This window comes from Vipera berus, assembly GCF_964194415.1.
Source record: "Vipera berus genome assembly, chromosome: 3".
NCBI lineage: Eukaryota > Metazoa > Chordata > Lepidosauria > Squamata > Viperidae > Vipera > Vipera berus.
The window spans coordinates 53797599-53811915 of record NC_138204.1 but is presented as its reverse complement, the minus strand read 5'-3'; positions in this window follow the sequence as shown (position 1 = coordinate 53811915).

The following is a 14317-nucleotide window of genomic DNA, read 5'->3' as shown; positions in this document are numbered from 1 at the left end:
TGTTAGCTCAACTTAGGCAATAAATTGTTCGTTTTATTTTTTAATCATGAGGCAGCCCTATATAAATGTTTTATCTGCAATAATTCAAAGATTGGTTGTCTACTTCTAGCCACATCAGCAGTTTTCCAACTCAGGATTGATAATCTTATCAGGATTAACCTTTTGTTTATTTTTTCATTCTACAGCTGCCCTGTGGAAACAGCTATGTAGTACTACATATGCAACTAAGCAAAGCTTGTGGGGACAAAGTTGGAGTAGATTGTACTTTGCAATTGTGCCCAGAGTCATATGATATGTTTCTTTTGATGCATTATCACATTACACCATTCAGAAAGATGAATGCACTCCATGATCCTAAAATGTTTTAACCCTGGCTTAAATTATGACTTGAAAATCTGTTTATGGATCTATAAACTCAGCCATTATATCCAGATATCAAATTGAAAGACACAGCACAGTTCAAAGGTAGTAATTTTGACAAGCCAAAAGTTAGCCATGCTTTTGGTACTGATTAGTCATGGACTCCTTTAGTTTGTGAATTCTGGAAGGGGAGTACTCAAACTCTCTTCTTCCAACATTGTGTTTTGCTTGTGATACGTTCTGAAAATAGGAAGGCTTAGAAACATCCAGGAGACCACATTAAGATCAGAGAGGATTGTGGAGGAGAAGAAGCTGAGTAATGCAGATGCTGGCTGACAGCTGAAGAGCTATCATGGCAACAGTTAAATAGGCAGCGCTAATAACTATTGAAGATCAAATATTGAATTGTTGGTTTATAAAGGTTGGCTTATAAACCTTAAATAGACCAAGCAATTTCCACCAATTAATGGAGTTCTGATTTGACTGGGACAAGATTCACTGAAGCAATTGAGGGCATGCCCTGGATAAAAGTGCTGAAGAGGACACCCAACTAAATGACTCTATAGCTGGGATAAGAAGATCAAAGGTTTACCTGCCAAAGATTTAAAAAGCCTGTCACCTATCATCTCTTCAACTTGAGAGTAGATGGTACACTGCCAATTATTTATGTAAGCTCTTTTCTTAGAGGGTAAATACGAGTAAAACCAAAAAAAATGAGTAACCTAGGGGGGACTCGGGGTATAGATAACAGGCTGTGGTCATATATGTTAGGAATGCATTCAAATTAAATCCTATGTAAGCGTACATCATACTATGTTAAAAAATTGCTTAGAAAGTTTTTGAGACATTTGAAACAGGTCCAGAAAAAAAGTGGTATTTTTACTTTAGACTGCGCTAGGCTAAAGGGAGGTGGGAAATTGTTAACTAAAGAATGAAAAGAACTAGCAGTGTTGAAGCTGAAAAGTAAAAGCGCTTATTTACTGTGATAAGATTTGGCTGATACCCCCAATGTTTATTGTTTTACAAGGTTGAATAAAGAGAGAAAACGTGGTAGTCTCGCCCTATCCCAGTCAGATCCTGACCCCCTGCTTATGTGTCCCTGATGACAGTATTCATATATATTGGGATTTATCGTAATAATAAGGTTGGAAGGTTGGTCTGAAATGAGGAAAGTATAGAATGGTAATTATTTTATTACACCTCCAAGGAGTTCACAATCGGGACATTTCCATGATTTCTGGACAGTTTTCTTAGCAACAGTATAGAAGGGGCTTATCTCAGCCTCCTGTCGTTGTTGTTTTCCCAATTTTGCCTGTGGCTCTAATGCAGGGGTGTCAAACTCAATTTCATTGAGGGCCGCATCAGCATTGCGGTTGCCCTCAAGGGGCTGGGTGGGTATGACCTGGGTGGGCGTGGCCTACTGGGTAGGCGTGGCTAGAGTGCGTATGGCCTACTGGGTGGGCATGGCCAGCTCTACATTGTTCGCATCAAGGGTGCCTATGGGGGCCTGGGCAGGAGTGGGACAGATCTGAGGGTCTCTGGCAGGAGGAGGGTCTCTGGGCCAGGGCCAAGGCAGTGGGGGCCGTTCCCTCCCTGTTTCCAGGATGGCTTCGCGGGCCACATGAAACCACTTCGCGGGCCGGTTCTGGCCCCCGGGCCTTGTGTTTGACATGTCTGCTCTAATGTTTCCTAGTAATCTTTAAGCATTAACAGGATGTGACCTTGCTTAGCATCCTAAGAGGCTGCCACCTGCTGTAGGCCTGCTAAAGATACTTGTAGCTTATCAATAAATATTCCATTGATCACCAATACTGTGCAGCGACTGAAAGTCTTCAGTTGAAAACTGAGCTCTATTGAAGACTTTACAGTTGTGTTCAAACTACCTATTACAATGTGGAAACTCCCTACTAATTTCCACCCAAGTACTAACCAGGCCTGAGCTACTTAGCCCTCCAAGACCTGACAAGGTGTTGCCACTCACTGAAGCAAAGAAATACTAACCTAATTAAAGTGACAGAATAGGAGCTGCTGTCAGCAAGGTGGAAGAGAAAGTTTCAACATCACATTTGATTGGTCCAGTCCTGAGAAATGCCAGAAGGAACAACATAGTGTGAAAAAGGAGTTTCTTGCAAAAATGCATTACCCAGTTTTCATGGATGCATCTCGGGAGCCTTAACCAGGTCTCTTCTCTCAACCACCTAAAATATATAAATTGAATGTAACAAAGAAAGGAAATAATCTAAACAACATAGCACTCAACGGGCAAACATTGTTAATTGAATAGAATATAATAGAATATAATACAAATAGATAACTTGCCCACTCTCTGCTGTACATTTAATTAAGAGGGGGGAAATGTTTAGAACGTGTTGTGTTTGCAAAGAAGATTCACAACCCAATTCCAGATTTTCCAAGACTAAAGTGACAGATAAGGAGAAGTAACATCTGCTGATGCATTCTTACTCTTCAATCTACAAAAGAATTCCTCAAATCTGGTGCATTACTCTGGATCCAGTTAATGGATCCACTTGGGAAGGATTGTAGAAGTCGATCATAACAATGTGATCAAAACTCATGTTGTGTGTTATAATCATTGCTTGCAAAATATGATAACCAGTTTTATACTGTACATGCAGATTCTGGGATGGCCAGTCATTGTTGATCCTGGAGATAATAGCCTAGTCCTGGTCACCCCAGAATCAGCCATTTCTCCCCCAGTGATAGGACTTAGATTGATTGTCAAGTGAGCTTTCAATCCTGAATGGCGGGATCAAGATCACTACTGGATGTTCCTGTCCAGAGACTTCCCACACACTGCACTAGGAAAGTATGGATACCCTTGTTTGGGCAATTATAGGGCATTTTTGCACCATCACTATTTTCATTACCCCAAACTCCAGAAGTAATTTAAATGTGATCAACATTGCTTAACATTGCTAACCTGTAATACTGAGAACAAGGAAAGAAAATCACCATCTTGCTTCAAGCTACTGCAGATTTGAAAATTCCTTAAATCCGCTATGCACAAAAGGGAAAGAGAAAAATCTAATAGCCAAGCACTGTGTTCCAGTCATTTGATACTCTTAATTTCATCCCTACTTCTTTTGTCCCTGACAAGATCTAGGAAGCTAGGAAAAAAGGTGGAACTAGAGTTTTAACCACAACAAAACAGAACAGCATCATGGTTTTAAGCCTTGCTAGCTGCAACTGAGCCAGATATAACGCAATATAGCTCCGATACAGCTGTAATAATAGGAGAGGTTTGATCTAAAGCACGGGTTTCAAACCTGCCACGTCATGTGACGTATTGTGAAGTATCATGACTTTTTTTGCATTGCCGGAGCTGGAGTGGGCACGGCCTCCATATGATGCAACGGGCCCATGGAACGGCAGTTTGACACCCCTGATCTAAAGCTTTCTTCAGAATTCTTCTCCAGAATCCTTTTGTGGAAGAGCTGTCAGACTGGAGCATTTGGTTACACTGACCTGTTTATCAGACCAAATATATCAATATTCTGCATTTGGCATAGAATACTTTCAACTTCCAGATGGAATTATACTGCACATGACTACCATGGATGTTATGAAACTGAGCCATATGGTATGTGGACAATTTCTTCCAGTTTTGGAAGAAATTATTTGGAAGTACACTTATTTTTAAAATATGTGGTGTTGCTAGGGCTGCACAAAGGCATCATTGTACCTAACATTGGTTTATTAGCTCCTAGACCTAAAATCTCTTGAGATACATTGATGATACCTTTAGAGCTACGGACAAGAAAAGACAACGCAAGTTTCCATCAGAATCTGATGCTGAGCTGAGCTGAGATCAAGCTATACAAAATATTCAAATATTCAATCTATATCATGATATACCTTTGTTTCTCTTCCCCCCCCCCCCCCAGAATTCACTACTAGCCATAGCTGACTACCCCAAACTCCATGATATGAAGATATCCATAAGGGGAATTATTTCATAATGTTCTTTACTGGGATTTATGTGAAACTAGGCAGGCTGCAAACTGCTGAATTAATTATGTTTGGAAGAGTTAGCGGTAAAAGGAAACCAGGCCATCAAATAACACGGTGGCTGGACACCATGAAAGCTGACACTAGCCAGAGCATAAACCCACCCACCCCCAAACGTACTGCAACTTTGGAAGATGGGGAGAGACCTTTCCCATACAGTAGAATCACCAAGAGTTAGACATGACTGAATGGATATCATCACAAAGGTAGTAAGAATATATTACGTTTCAGCCTCCTTTAACTAAATGCAAGAATTTCTCACTCTGCCAGGAAAATATTCTCCTAAAATATTCTCACAGAAATAAAATGGCTAGGGAAATTATAGAGTATAATTTCTGTCATAGCAGTACTGTTATTAACCTGTCGATTCAAATGAAGGAAAACACTAAATTCCCCTCAAGTTGAACTTAACTCCTGGCTAGGCATATGCAGATATGATTGCTCTTGTTTTGTTCCAGGATTTGTTTTCAACTTATTGGGCTGACATAGAGTAAGTCTGATATTTCCTGTTATTCTCCCACTCGACTAACTAGTTTTGACTCTGCTTGAGCTTATTTTTGAAAGCTCACCCGGTATTCCTTGAGTTATAACATAACTGACAAACCTTCCTGGGAAGGTTTGCACCATTGCCATATTACAGGCAATTCAGTGTAGAATTTGAATTCAAAACATGCTTGTTCTTAAAAATGCTTGTAATTTTTACTGAGAAAGTTAAATATTATTTACTTTTTACATTTATAGGCCAGCAGTTGCAACTTCCAATGAGTCTTCTGGGGGTATTTTTCAAAGGTAAAATATTTATGGGCTCTCTTATTTTTCACATCTCTCTGTTCTTTTGTTATATTGTTGTTGTTGTTGCAAATTGTTCCCGTTCATTCCCCACCCCCAATTTTGTCCTTAGTCCATGATAGGAGCGTTACCAAAATCAGAAGCTGGTATGGAAGCTCCGTAGGCTGTCAAGTTTCATTGTAAGGATTAAAAACATATTCTGGGCAATTGCTTTGCAAAATCGCTTTAATCCTTGGCCAGAGAATGGAGTATTTTTAGAAAGCTGAGAATGTCAGATACTCCCTCTTGTAGCCCTTTTGAAAGCATGATGACATGATACCTCCACAGTGAAATCACAGAAGCCCATATTAATGTATTTATAGTAACTGGGATGTTCATCTATTATTTTTTTAAAATAGGAAAACATTGGTTGCCCAGGAAGAGATGGGCGGAAGAGAATCTTGGACACAACTCACAGTGCTTGAAAATGTATCACAGAAGTAGCCTTAATTGGAAATCCTTGTTCTGTAGCCCACAACACAGCTTTCCAAGCAATGCTATGCTAGATCTCTCACCTGACAACATTACTCAACCTTTAATCCAGTGTTTTTGCATTTGTAGGTAGGGAAGAGTTTTGCAGAAATACATCATCTCTATTTTTCCCAACAGAGAATACTATATTACATGGCATGGGTCCGGAATACCTCGGGGACCACCTGCTGCCGGCGTCAACTCCCCTCCGTCCTGTGCGTTCCCACAGAGAGGGCCTCCTCAGGGTGCCTCCGGTCAGAGAATGCCGGCTGGTGGCCCCCAGGGGGAGGGCCTTCTCTGTGGGCGCCCCGGCTCTGTGGAATCAACTGCCGGTTGAGCTCCGGATGGCACCGGATCTCCGCTCCTTCCGGCGCGGGTTAAAGACCCACCTATTCGAACAAGCTGGCCTGGCCTGATGGGGAGTTAATTTAGGGTTTTAAATATTTGTATATTTTATTGTTTTATTTTGGGCATTAATTTAATTCTATTTTAACTTTTGTATTTTTGTATTTTTTATTATATGCCCTGTTCACCGCCCTGAGTCCTTCGGGAGAAGGGCGGTATAAAAATTTAATAATAATAAAATAATAATAATAATAATATTACTTACTGAAGGACACAAACAATTCAGTTATGAATCTGACCACCAGTCATTCTGCTTCCTCTGATCATTATTAGTTAATACCATGTATTTCTTAGTTTAACACATTCTTCCAGTTCAAGTTGTTGCCTTTGCCCTCTCTTTAGCAATCTGATGAAGTAAATCATTGTTTGCATTTTAAAGACTTTGATATTGAAGTATTAATATTCCCAAACCCATTTTGTGGTTTGTAGTTGAAACGGACTCTGAATCAAGTTATCTCAGATTGCCACAGTGGGATTAGAGCTGTCTGAGTGCTGAGAAACTGAATCATTTATTAACAGATTTAGCCTTTTATAGTAACAGTCATAATCCTCTGATAAATTCTACATAGTTTTTGTTTGCTTACATTAGGCAAATTAATCTACACCAGGGGTAGGCAACCTTGGCTCTTTTATGACTCGTGGACTTCAACTCCCAGAATTCCTGAGCCGGCATGGCGGGCTCAGGAATTCTGGGAGTTGAAGTCCACGAGTCATAAAAGTGCCAAGGTTGCCTACCCCTGATGTACACAAAAACTTCTTCTGAATACAGAACATGTAAGTAAGGCTGCCTGGATATCCCAGTTTTCTCTCCATTATTCACAGTTTAGAAATCTTGGCTGACAAGTGCCAGCAGCTCCACCCAACAGTTGAAGACAAACTGAGGTACTGCTTGTTTTTCCCAGTGTCAGGGCAGTGATCAGGTACACAGGCAATTGGTTCTTTTGGATTCAGAGGCAATGAGCACACCAGTGAATAAAGAAACTTTAAGCTTTATTATTAATTCAAGCAAACAGATTTAAAAGCATAACATAAGAGACATACATACCAAGCAAGGTGACACCCAAATCTCTTACAAGCTGCCAAGAATTCCTTAATAAGGACAGCAGAGATATACCTAAGAGTGGCCAATTTCCACAGTGCCCAGTGCTGGGTTCTGTGCAGAAATTTCCAACAAACAACAACAACCCCAAGGTTTTTATCAAAACCTGGCACTATGACTTCATGGCCCTGCTATGGTCATGAGACTGTAAAACCTGATCTTGACCAGATGACACATGACTCTGGGGATGGGAACTGAAAGTTTGAGATTTTTCATAGACTGCAGCTATCCGGGTGAGATTCAAGGTGCTGGTGATGACCTATAAAGCCCTAAATGGCATGGGTCCGGATTACTTACGGGAGCACCTGCTGCCAGCATCAACTTCCCTTCGTCCAGTGCGCTCCCACAGAGAGGGCCTCCTCAGGGTGCCGTCGGTCAGAGAGTGTCGACTGGCGACCCCCAGGGGGAGGGCGTTCTCTGTGGGTGCACCAGACCTTTGGAACCGTTTACCGGTTGAGCTCCGGATGGCTCCTGACCTTCGCTCCTTCCGCTGTGTGTAGAAGGTGCGGCCGCACCATTAAGTAACATGTGGCACAGGATTCCATTCATCCATCTTGGCTCTCTCTTTTGAACCAGCAGCAAGCGTGGCATTTGTCACCTGTTCATCCATTCACTACTTTCCTTGTTCTGAATACATTCTAGAGGACACCAGGATGGTAAGAAAAAAAATGGGCATAAAATTCAAGAAAGGCCATATGACATGTCACAACAGTTAGTGTTAGGGAAGGGAAAAAATTAGTCCCATTGCTTTTCTATGTATGATCATTCCGGCAGAGGAGTTGCAATGCTAGGGATTTTACATTGCTAGGAAAGGACTTTAAATAGTGCAGCAAAAAAAATTAAAAGATTCACAAAGTGATATTGGGAATGTGACAAAAATTGCCTAGTATATTCAAACAATTTAACCCTCTACATAGAAAGACAACAATGCTGGAAGTGCTGCATTTCCCCATACAATTGTAGTATGTACTCAAAATACAGTTGTGTAGCAAAAGTACAATTTGAGGGAAGCTATATTAAAGGACCATAAGAAAACCACAATTACTATGCAAAATATTGTTTGTGCAAAACAGCGTGAGAAACTGTTTACTTCTTGTTGATTGATTAAGTGCCATGAAGACAGTCAGTTCTTAGCAACCATATAGATTTTCTCTTTGAAATCTTCTTTCATTTGTCATTATGACCTGAATCTCAAAATTTGAATCACAAAAGTTATGCACACGCATTCCAGTTGAAAATCTGGGAAGTAAGTATGTGTGTGTTCATATACAAATTTGGATGGGATGAATTTCTTATTCATTCCAGATCAGAACAATACTGCATGTGGCTAACCACTATTCCATGTAAAAGGAAGATTCTTCCTTTGGAAGCTGTGAAGCAATACTGCATTGTCTTAAGTGTGGTTATTCTTATCCTTGCAACAATCAGAGGCCCAGCATCTTCAGAACTTCAGTCTTTATTTCTCAGTGCTTCACAAGCAAAAATATTTTTCCTTCTTAGGAAAACCCTGATGCTGTGGCCTTATCTGATCTCACTTCATAACCTTTCTGAGCGCCATGAGGCAGCAATTCTCAACTTTGGTTGTGTTTACCCTGCATAATACCATAGTATGATAATCAATAGTCCATTGAATAAACAAGTACTGGTGAGGTTCATACCCTATGCAACAACACAAGCCACATTTTTGCTCACTGTGTGATATGAAACCAACTTTTGGCTTCTTTTGTTTTCCTTTGAGAAAAGCTAAAATGATCATTTCCATTGTTTGGGAAAGGCTGCCTGGAACTAATTTTAACAAGGCATAATTATGGGAGAGGCTCAGCAGAGGGAAGCATTTGAGCTCGTCAGACCTGGTTAGTGCCTGAATCAGAGACCACCAGGGAATTCCAAGGATCTTGGCTAGCTGGAAAAAAAAATTTAAATCCACAAAGAAAACCAGTCCCATATTATTGTTGCCTAAGTAACCACAGATATGTGCTGATATGATCATCAGGGACCCACCTTGCCTTGGGGGCATCTTAAATCATTTCTTTAGTCATGGAACAAGAGTTAACAATAAAGTAGCAGCAGGAGCTACTCAATGCAGCTGTATGTGTTCTGCTCTATGCAGGGCAGAAAAGAAATTACGGTCCAGCCAAACTTTCAGCATAGCAACAAATTGCACCACATAGAGATGAACAAGTTTATAACTTCTGCCACTAATGTTCCATAGTGACACAAAACAAGCATTTTATTTATACTGGGCACCATATCCTCAGGATTCGTTAGACAAAGGTTATCTGGAATAGCAGAGTGTTAGCAAGGCACCGAATCCCATCTATGCGGGGGAGACAAGGGGAGCATGTGATATCATGTATATCACAACTTCATGTAGATGACTGCTGTATTGTGCCTTGTTCATAGCTTTTTGACTGGTGCAAATGACATAATTTGTGTCATTTGACTGATAATGTTATGATAAATGGGATAGGATGATGGCCTCTACCAGACATCTATGTGATCTCCTTCCAAGGCACCTGCACAACTAATTGAAAATCCAGATTCGTTGTAAGATAAATAGAAGACAAGTGACTGGTTGGAAAAACAGCCACTACTGAGATAATATTGCTAAAGTGAGGGATGCCTTATATGGAAATGACAATGCAGCTAGAAAGGCTTAAGGCTAAACTAGATCTGGAATTGAAAAGAAAATATAACCCATTCCTCCCCTGTGACTCTACAATTCTTGGGGAAACCTCTCTTCAGCAATTGGCATGGGAGATTTTCACGCAAAGGCTCTAGTATAGATTCAAGGTCCCTAACATCTCCAGGTACAGCGACTACCCATCAATTTTAACAAAACTATAAAGACACTTATACCATCATACTTGTTTTAGCCCATAAATAACATACAATTCTTTCCTGATTTTTTTTTTTACTTAAAAGAAAGCATGATTTGGCTGAATTTTTGTGAGGAGAAATTTCAGCAATCCCATGTCACCAGAAATTGTACCAAAACATAATGTCAAACTGAGAGCACCGAAGACAAATATATCTGTAGTTGAGGGGTTCTTGGTGCGCTAGTAGCTTGGTTATTTTCTTGCAGATATTTCACTATCCAAACTAGGTAACATCATCAGTGCTGGTCCTATGAGCCCTCAGCTACAAATATTCTCTTTTACTGATATCTGTCATTTTTGATTCCCCATAAATCTGTGAGTGTTATCATTATCTCAATTTCTATTTTCTTTTCCAAGAAAATATAAATAAAAAGCAAATACCTTTTCATATGATAGCTCGTGTGAAAACTGATCAGATAAATGCAGATAAATGTGTTCTTTTAAATGATCGAGAGTCTGATGATGTTACCTGCTAGCAGAGGAGAATGTCTTACACAACCTGCTGAGAAATTAAGGAAGGCCTCTCCTCTAGGAGGCCCTGCTCTGATCCAGAGAACCACTGATCCCTCTAGAACTGCACCCCTGCCCATTTAAGAATTTGTTGTGGCAAAATGTAAGGATTGATGGGAGGGTGGGAGGATTTGCTAAAGGAAGATAACACTTTAAAGAGCTTAAGTGGCAGGGTGGAGAGAACCATAATAAGCCTGTGCAATTCTTCTTGCCAGCCTTTAAGGATTAAACTCACATATTGCCCATCTTTTGAATTATTTTGTTATTTTCTTCTTTCCAGGAAGAAATAATGGAAAACGTGTTCCTTTGAGGAAGGGCGGAATTCCACCCTTTATGCCAGCCTACACAGCCAGCTGATGCAATTGGAAACACTGAAATGCAAGACAGGTTCATCCCAATTCAAAGTCCAATGTTTCTAGGATTAATAAGTCATATTCCTTTCCTGTGTAAAGGACAAAACAAACAAAAACCAAAGGCCCCCAACCCTATCACTGTCTATCACTTCTATGTTCATCTCAGAATCTTTGGGTAAGGTCTTTTTTCTTTCTTTCAATCACATCAGGCTGACAAAACTGGGCCCTCGAGACAGTCTGTTGAAAAGTTCCCAATGGCAATCTTCCCTGAAGATGTTCTTGCTGCTATCTTTATTCCAAGAGCAGGAGGAGGAGGAGGAGGAGGAGGAGGAGGAGGAGGAGGAGGAGGAGGAGGAGGAGGAGGAGGAGAAGACTCTGTCTAGTAGAGAGTGAGAGATGCTGTCAGAGCCTGGTACACTTCCTGACTACGTGGGAGAGATCAGCAAGGGAATGTTGATTACTGCATACAATTGCACATGCTTTCACTGCTTGGGATAACTGCTGTTCAGTTCTATAGGATTGCATGGAGACATTGGTGTATAATTTTGCCATAAACGGATACCTTTAAGTATTAGAACACACCTTAATAGTCCTTTATTTAAGAGACCCAGGAGTACTTTTTGTCAATAATGGTAATCCATGGTTTGCATGAAGGGGAAGGGGGCTGCTAACAAATTTTTACATTATATAACTCTCTATTCCATACTGCACCACTCCTCCATGTCAGTCTAAGTTCTTCTTTTCCCCGCATTAATCTTGGACATCTTGGCTTTTTATAATTGGATTTTGCAGGACATGTGATGAGATAAAAACTCCTCAGAGCTATTGTAACAAAACTGGGTTACCCTACAAGTGGGAGGGAGAAGGAGAGAAAAAGTGCAGGGCAAGACAAACACTTTGACTTGATGCTACCTTCTTAACAGTCTTGGACCAACAATCTGTCAGCGTACCGCTTCTAAGCACGGCACATCTAAGAAGCACCTTCTTTATCACTATAGCTGAGACCAACAATTTGAAGACCTGGAAAAAACAGGAATTGGAGGAGCCAAACAAAGTAGTAGAAGAAGAAGGTGATATGGGTAGTGGAGCAAGTGCTGAAGACAAGGAACTTGCTAAGAGGTCAAAGGAGTTGGAAAAGAAGCTTCAAGAGGATGGAGATAAAGAGGCAAAGACAGTTAAGCTACTCCTGTTAGGTAAGTGTAATGTAACAGGCCATTTATCTTCATGAAGAGGGTCTTTACCTCTTCATTTTTTGTGGATCCTATCATCCTTACCTTGGGTGGGGTCAACAAGTGAAGACTAGTGTAGAACTACTCTTCCTGCACATTTTCTAAAGGCTGTCCACAAAGTATTCTCAAGTTAGACACCAGTTGCTCAATATCAGCAACAGCAGTTCAGATGGAAAAATCTTTAATTTGGTTAGATTTAGTTAGAAGTAAGGTTTGGGGTGATTCTGGTCTAAACAAGAAATTTAAAAAATTAGAAGCTTTGATTTTCTGTTCCCAAGGCAAATCTGTATCAATGGCAGAAGATAGAACAGTGGGACAAATAACTGCAGTCCATTGGTTATAATGAGAGGTCACACAGATCCTTTTCAGAAGTCAATGGCACCATGTCTGTTAGAAAAGATTAAGTATTTCCAAGAAAGATAATATAATGTTAAGAATTGAGGAAAGATATAGCTTATGTTTCAGAATCAGTAAAATTCTCCCTCATGCTGAAATATTTTCCATGATTAAAAATAAAAGTAAAATTTTGGGGAGGAAGGGAGGAAGGATGGATTTCACCTAAAATAGTTTCCTATACAATTGGCTCTTTTCAAATGTGTGGTGAACTTGCTATGTAATCATTGTTAAATTTAATTTTTGCCCTATGAAGGAGGCATTGGCAAACAACTTCCAAAAAATTGTTTGCCAAGAAAACTGCAGGACCTTGACCCAGCAGTCATTAGGAGTCAAAAATTGACTAAAACACACACAGACACACATCAAAAAACCCTTAATTTTACCAGCAGTCCATAAGTACAGGGCATTGAAATGCATTGACATGAAACATAATAATAATAATAATAATAATAATAATAATAATAATAATAATAATAATAATAATAATAATAATAATAATAATAATAATAATAGATAATAATAATAATAATAATAATAATAATAATAATAATAATAATAATAATAATAATAATAATAAATGAATTATTAAATATATATGCTTCCCGACTGCTAGCAACTCTGGTTGATTTACTATTGTTGAAAATATTTAACAAAAAATAAATAAATAAAACAAAAAGTAGCACAAAACAGAAAAACAACAGTGGCAAAGAAAACAAGCCCAGAGGGGAATGGAAAGCAAGAAAGGGGTATCACATCCTCATCAAAGGCTGAGGAAAGAGACAGGTCCTTAGCACTCTTCAAGATACCAGTAGGTTGGGACCCATTTGAATTTTGAGAACTCTTATTCCAGAAGGCAGGCACTGCTACAGAGAAGACCAGCTTCTGGGTTCAGACAAATGGCTTTATTTAATTGGTGGAATTCAGAGCGCATACAAATCGAACTGGCCAGATGGATACTATGGGAGGTAAAGTGACCCCAGGTACCAGGTAACCTGTGCCATAGAGGGCTTTTATATGTGGCAACTGACACCTTGAATTGCACATGGAATTAAACTGGCAACAGGTGCAGAGGTGTTCCATAGGCATACTGAGGAATGTCTGTCACTGCCTATATTGCTGGATTCTGGATCAGCTGAAGCTTCCAGATGTCTAAAGCATGTTGCAGTAATCAAGCTATGAAGTGACCTGAGGATAAATGACTGTCTGAAGGGTCCACTCATCTTGGAAAGGAAACAACTGGCACATCAGGTGAAGTTGGCTAAAAGCCTTCCTAGCCATAGCTGTTCACTGAGCAGGAGCTGTGAGTCCAGGAAGACTCCCAAAGTGTGACCCCTCCAAGGTCAAAGTTGGAATATCCCCAGATCTGGGTGATCCAAACATCCACAGTTATTTGGTCTGGGAAGGATTGATGTGGATATGGTTTCTTCTGCCTACTAACATCAAATGCAACCAGCCCAGGACAAAGGAAGAGAACCACTGTAAAACAATGTCCCTAACCTATAGAACCAGCTTAGAAGGATATATTTAATGTTATTGAAAGCCATCGGGAGCTCAAGGAGCTCAAAGACAGATGCTGCACCGTCATCCCAGTTCAACAAGTGCAACCACAGCTGTCTCAATACTAAATCCCAGTCTGGAACCTGACTGAAATGTTATCTATTTCCCATCAGCTGCAGGCTGATTACCTTCTCAACAACCTTCATCACATTTAAGATTTGGCTGCCCAGGTAGCCAGCTCTCAGTTGTGCCTTCATGCTG